This window comes from Urocitellus parryii, chromosome 3, assembly GCF_045843805.1.
Source record: "Urocitellus parryii isolate mUroPar1 chromosome 3, mUroPar1.hap1, whole genome shotgun sequence".
NCBI classification, from domain to species: domain Eukaryota; kingdom Metazoa; phylum Chordata; class Mammalia; order Rodentia; family Sciuridae; genus Urocitellus; species Urocitellus parryii.
The window spans coordinates 206,701,509-206,707,990 of NC_135533.1; the positions used below are offsets into that span (position 1 = coordinate 206,701,509).

The following is a 6,482-nucleotide window of genomic DNA, read 5'->3' on the forward strand; positions in this document are numbered from 1 at the left end:
TTGGTATTACATGGAGATGCCCTTTGCTCTGAAATCTTGGCAGGTAATTATCAGAGACCCCTTTTTAGGTTCCCCGATGTCTTCCCTTCTGGGGCACGAGGTTCTACTTTTAGTAGGTGCCCCCCTTTCTCTTGGAGATAATCACATCAATTGGCCTCTTGTTCCAGGGGGATGTGACCTAGAATCCATTCTGTCTTTGAGAAATGAGGTCGCTTTCCTGGTGGAGGTGTCAGGAGACAGTGGGAAGCCCCAGGCTGTGAAGGGAGGTCCTTCCTAGTCACCTCCTACAAAGGTGGTGACTGTGCTGGTCAGTGAGTGATCAGGACTGGTCCCCCTGTCTGTAACCCGTCAGCCCACTGAAGGGACTCAGGTAAATGTCCTTTTCCAGTTGGCAAATACCATGGTTTTTTTTTTTTTTTTTAAATCCCATTCCAGTGACCTGTAAGTAGCATTTGAAACTGAGGACCTCCTGGGACTTGAACCCCCTCCCCCTGCCCTGTCACACCATTTCCCCCACCTCTACGCTATCCTTCCCTAGCTGGCCTTTTGCCATCCACTCCTCAATATAGTGTCCTTTAGGTGAGATGGCCCATCCTGATGACACCCCGCATGACCCCCATCTTCTGGTCTTCATACCTCCTGTGCAATCTTCTCTCCTTGAGTATGGACTTAATGACTTAACTTTTTTTTAATCATTGTTTCATTTTAGTTTTTTAAAAATGTAAAATTGATTTATTAAAAAAACCCGGACACACAGTAATTGTACATATTTGCAGGGTGCAGTGTACTCCATGTGTATATTATGCAGCTTTGGAATCGCAGCGATTAGCATTTCCATTGCCTCACTCACTCACCACCATGTCTTTGTGGTGAGACCATTTGAAACACCTCTTCTAGGGATTTTGAAATATGCATCTCATTGCTGCCAACTCTGGCCATTTGACTGGGTAGTGGAACAGCAGGGCTTATTTCTCCTCTCCAGTTTTGACTTTGTGCCTGTTGGCCCGCCTTTCCTCATCCCTCTCTCCCCACATCTTCCCCGTTTTCTGGTGACTTCTATTCTGTTTCCTGTTTCTACATGAATAGCTCTTCCAGATTCTACATAGGAGTGAGATCTTGTGGTATTGGTCTTTCTGTGCCTGGCTCATTCCCCAGGGACTTTAGACTCATAGAATCTAGCACATGAGATGGGATGCCAGTTCTGAGATTAGCAGAGATCATGGCTTCTCTTGCTCATCTCTTGTTCTTTTTCTTGCTCAATCTGAAGGAAGCCATTCACCTTGTTGTGAGCTGCCCTATGCAGACCCCCATGTGGCCAGGGGTAACAGCCAGTGAGGACCGAATCCTACAGCCTAGTATCTCATGAGGATCTAAATCCTCCAACATCCACATGAGCAAGCTTAGAGGCAGATCCTTCCATAGTTTATCCTTGAGATGAAACAGTGACCCCAGCTGATGTGTTATCTGCAGCCTGGAGAGAGACCTCAAACCCAGAGGACCAAGCTAAGCTGTGTCCAGATTCCTGACACACGGAACCTATATATCGTAGTCATAAGTTTGGGATCATTTGGGATCATTTGTTACACAGTAATAGCCAATTCATGCAACAGGTTCGCACCCTCCATTTACTTCTTATTCTTCACTTTTCTCCATCAGTGGACTTGGGCATTTCTTTCAGGTTAGGAAGACTGTGGCTTTAAGACCCAGTGGGTGGTTCAGTGAGGTGAGCCTCAGGATTTTAGAGCATCCAAGTTTCTTACCTTGAGCTACAGAATTCCATTTTCTCACACCTGGTACCTGTCCATCTTCCTTCCCAATTCGCCACCCTCTCTGTCCTTGGAACATCCAGTCATGGTGATTCTAGAGATGGTTTGTCTCTGAGGGTTCAAATGTTGGAGGCTTGGTCCTCAGTGCCATGGGTTGAGGTGGTGGGCACTTTAAGAGGCTGAGACCAGTGTGGAGTAATTAGGTCACTGGGGGCACTGCCTTCAGAAAGGATTGATGTAGTTCTGTGGAACCCCAGCTAGTTCCTTTGAGAGAGGGTTGTTTAAAAGAGCAAGACTTCCCCCTCCTCATTTTCTCTCTGGCTTTCTCTCTTGTCATGTCACCTCTCCCTCTTATGTGCCATGCCATTATGATGGCATCTGCCATGATGTGACACATACAAGGGCCCCTTACCAGAGGCTGAGTCAATGGGGCTGTCTGATCTTGGATTTTCAGCCTCTAAAACTGTGAGCTAGATAAACCTCTTTTTTTTTAATGAAGTACCCAGCCTCAGGTATTTCATTATAGTAATAGAAAATGGGCTAAAACACCCACCAAGCTTGTATCTCATAGTATTTGAAGTTTCTCTCCCTGACCAAACCAAAAATGTTCTTCCTTCTCTGGGATGTTCTTACTCTGAATTTCCATTTGGCTTATTCCGTCTGAATTTTAAGGTCTCTTCTCAGATATTATCTCCTAATAGGCCCTTCCTCCACTGACTGGTCTGAAGTCTCACACCACCACCACGATGTGCTACATCCTTAAGGAACCATAGTAATCATAGGTTTGTCACTCTCTTGCTTCTCTCTCTAGAATGTCAGCTTCTTGATGGATATCTTATATGTCTTAGTCATGACTGAATCCACAGCCCAGTTCCTGGCACAAAGGCAGCCCTTAATGCTTATTTGTATAATGACTTAATGATGGGGACCCTCCCATGCTAGGGCATAGTACGTGTCTCCACCAACCAAGGACTTTCTACTGCTTCTGCCAGTGGATGTTCCCTGCTGTCTGTCCAGTCTCCAAGCATCCTTCCTATTTGGGCAGGAAACCCAAATTAGGTGGGAGGCAGGACAGATAAAGACTTTACCCACTGATGGGTATTGAATGGTTCCTTCTGAGAAGGTATTTTGAAATCCTACCCTCTGGTACCTGTGAAGGTGACCTTATTTGGAAATAAAATCATTGCAGATATAATTAGTTAAGATGAGATCATGCTGGAGAAGGGTGAGCCCTAATCCAGTAAGAGCAGTGTCCTTTTGCCAAGACAGCCATGTGTGAGAGAGGACAGAGACAGACAGGCAGAGTGCCCTGCAAAGACATGATGATTGACAAAGGAATCAAATCAGGATGTCAAAGAGATGTCTGCCCTCCCTTGTTCACTGTGGCGTTATCTACAGTAGCCAAGACAGGGAGGCAACCTAATTGTCCATCAGCAGGTGAATGGATAGAGAAAATGTGCTACATAAACAAAAGGGATTACTTGAGAAACAAAAAAATCCTGTCGTTCTTGACAACATGGGTAAACCTTGAGAACACTGTGTTGAGTGCCACAAGTCAGGCACAGGCAGATGAGATACCCTCTGACCTCATCTGTATGCAGAACCTGAAAGAGTCAGAATCCTAGAGAGTCAAGTGGTGGTTACCAGGACTGGGGCATGGGAGACTCTGGGAAATGTTGGTGAAAGCACTTGAGGAACAAGTTCACAAGATACAGCTTCCAACAAACTGGTAGAGTTAATAACAACATATTGCAAACTTGAAAGTGAATAAGAGGATAGATTTTTAAGTATTCTCACTACAAAAAAATGTGAGGTAATGCATATTTTCAATAACTTGATTTAGCCACAATGTATTTTATATATATATATATATATATATATATATATATATATATATATATATATATCAAAACACCATATTGTATCTTAAAAGTATATAGCTGTCTCTCTGTATCTGTATAGGAATGGCTTCAAGAATCACTCAGATACCAAAATTTGAGAATGCCCTTATATAAGATGGCATAGATTTGCACATAACCTACACACTTCCTCCCATAGACTTTAAATCATCTCTAGATAATTTATAATTCCTCACACAATATAAGTGCTATATAAATAGTTGTTATACTGTATCCTTTAGGGATACAGTAAAGAAAGAAAAGAAAAAAAAAAAAGAAAAGACAGGAAAGAAAGTCTGTACATGTTCAGAACAGCCAATATAAGCAACAATGTAATATTCGAATATAGTTATGTCTTTACATGGTCATCTTAATTTGTTTTATTTTTATTTTATTACATTGTCTTTATTTTAAATATTAATTTATTTTTGAGATGGCATTTCACTATGTTGCTCAGGCTGGTCTTAGACTCCTGGGCTCAAGTGATCCTCCTGCCTCAGCCTCCTGTGTAGCTCTAGCTTTATGGGCACACACCACCACACCCAGCTTAAGTTTTTTTTTTTAATTTTAAAAAATATTTTAATTTTATTAGCTATTTAAATTAGTTTATAAAAAATATTGACAGAGCATTGAGCATAGTAACCAACGAAAGAGTGCTTTAAATATGTGGTTGGTTGAATCTGCAGATGCAGAATCTGTGGATATGGAATCCACAGACGTGGAGGAGTGAGTGTATACAATTTTTATTTCTCAATCACAAAAAAAATAAGTAGAGGATGTGAGGACTGGAGTGAGTGCAGGATGGAGGATCTACGGACAGAGGAATGACAAGAATTCCTGGGCCACCAGAAGCTGGAAGAGGCGAAGAAGGATCCTCCTCAGGATACTTTGGAGGTAGCTTGCCAACATCCCCATTTTTCTATTTCCTGCCTCCAGAACTGTGTGAGAGTAAATTCCTGTTGCTGTCGGCCAGCCAGATTGCAGTCATTTGTGACGGTGGTCCTACGAGGTGCTTATATTAATAATGGCATCTGCCCCTTTAGTCTGGGGTCCACTACCTATACCTGCTCCCTCTCTGCATGAGGTCCCTCTTCTCTATGCTCAGACATTTTCTCTCCTGATTGTCTGAAGCTCATCTTCAAATTTCCTAATTTCCCACCTCATGCTAAGCTTACCAGGTCTCCTGAGGCAGGGAACCCATTGATATGGTCCACAAAGATCTGTCTCCTGGGATGCAGAGCAGGTGTGAGAAAAATGGAGGGTGAACTTGAGGGCCAAACCGGAGAACAAAGAATCTCAATCTGTTGGTCTGTCTGTCTCTCTTTTCTGTCTCTTTCTGTCTGCTGAGACTCAAACCCAGGGTCTTGCACCTGCTACACAAGTGCTCAATCACTGAGGCACATTCTCAGTCCTCTCTTTCCTAATGGATGGAGTGAGTGAGTGTTTTGAAAAAATACAATGTCCTCTCCATATCCTTGGGTTCTGCATCTGCAGATTCAATCAACTTGAGGTGGGGGGAAAAATACAAAGCCAATCAAACAAACAAACAAACCCTCTGAGGTATGTCTGCATAGTTAAAAATGGAATATTATGCAGCCACCAAAGAATGAAATTCTGAGGTTTGCAACAACCTGGATGAGCCTGTAGGATTTTAAGTTAAGTGAAATAAATCAGGCCCAGAAAGATATATACTGCATGATCTTTATCATATGCACAATCTAAAACAGTTGAGCTTAAAAAGGTGGATAATAGAATGAGGGCTACCAGGGTCAGGGTGGTTAGTGGGAAGGGAAAGAAGGGAGATGTTGGGGCCTGGGGATGTAGCTCAGTTGGTAGAGTGTTTGCCTTGCATGCGCAAGGCCTGGGTTCAATCCCCGGCACCACAAACACACACAAACACACACACACACACACACACAAAATTAGGAAGGGAGATGTTGGCTGAAGTCCATATGATTATGTCAGATAAAAGGAATGCATTTCAAGAGATCTATCGTAAAGCAAGGTAACTATAGTTAATGGTGATTGAAGAGAGTGAATGTTAAGTGCTTTTGTATGCACAGAGGATAACTGTGTGAGATGATAAATTTGTTACTTAGCTAGCTTTTTTAGTCATTCCATCATGGTAAAACAGTCAGCCTTCCATATCAGCAGGTTAAACCAATCTTGAATAGAAAATATTTTTTTAAAATTGCATCTAAACAGGTACGGAGCTATTCCTTACCATTAGTCCCTAAATAATTCACATCATTTGTATTCTACTAGGAATTCCAAGCCATCTGGAGATGGTTCCAAGTCTATGGCAGGATGCACAGAGTTCCATGCAAATCTTTTGCCATTTTATATAAAGGACTCTAACATCTGTGGGTTTTAGTGTCCTCAGGGCCCTGGAGTCAGTCCCCTTCAATGCTGGGTGTTAGCAATTTAAAACTTGCAATTTGTTTTTAAATTGAAAGACAAAATTAATTATGTTTATCATATAAAATACAATGTTTTGAAGTGTTTGTACATTGTGGAATGACCAAACCTAGCTAAGTAACATGCATCTCCTCACATAGTTAGTATTTCAGTGTCAAGACCCTGTTATGTCCATTATCTTAGCATTTTTCAAGAATACAACATACTATACAACACCTGTAGTTGACATTTGGTACAATAGGTCTCTTGAACCTATTAATCCTGTTTAACTGAAAATTCACATCCTTTGTCCAATCTCTCCCTGCCCTTGACCACCACAGTCTTTTGTAAACAGTTTCTACTCTCAATTCCTATGAGATCAACTTTTTTGGCTTCCATATATGAGTGAGGTCCTGTGGTA

At 42.0% G+C, this 6,482-nt stretch overlaps 1 non-coding gene across 1 annotated transcript; it reads left to right on the top strand.

Moving 5' to 3' along the window:
• The first annotated feature begins 5,477 nt into the window (after positions 1 to 5,477).
• Trnaa-ugc (transfer RNA alanine (anticodon UGC)) lies at positions 5,478 to 5,550 on the top strand. The gene has a single exon. It is a non-coding gene; the product is annotated as a tRNA-Ala (tRNA).
• Positions 5,551 to 6,482: the final 932 nt, after the last annotated feature.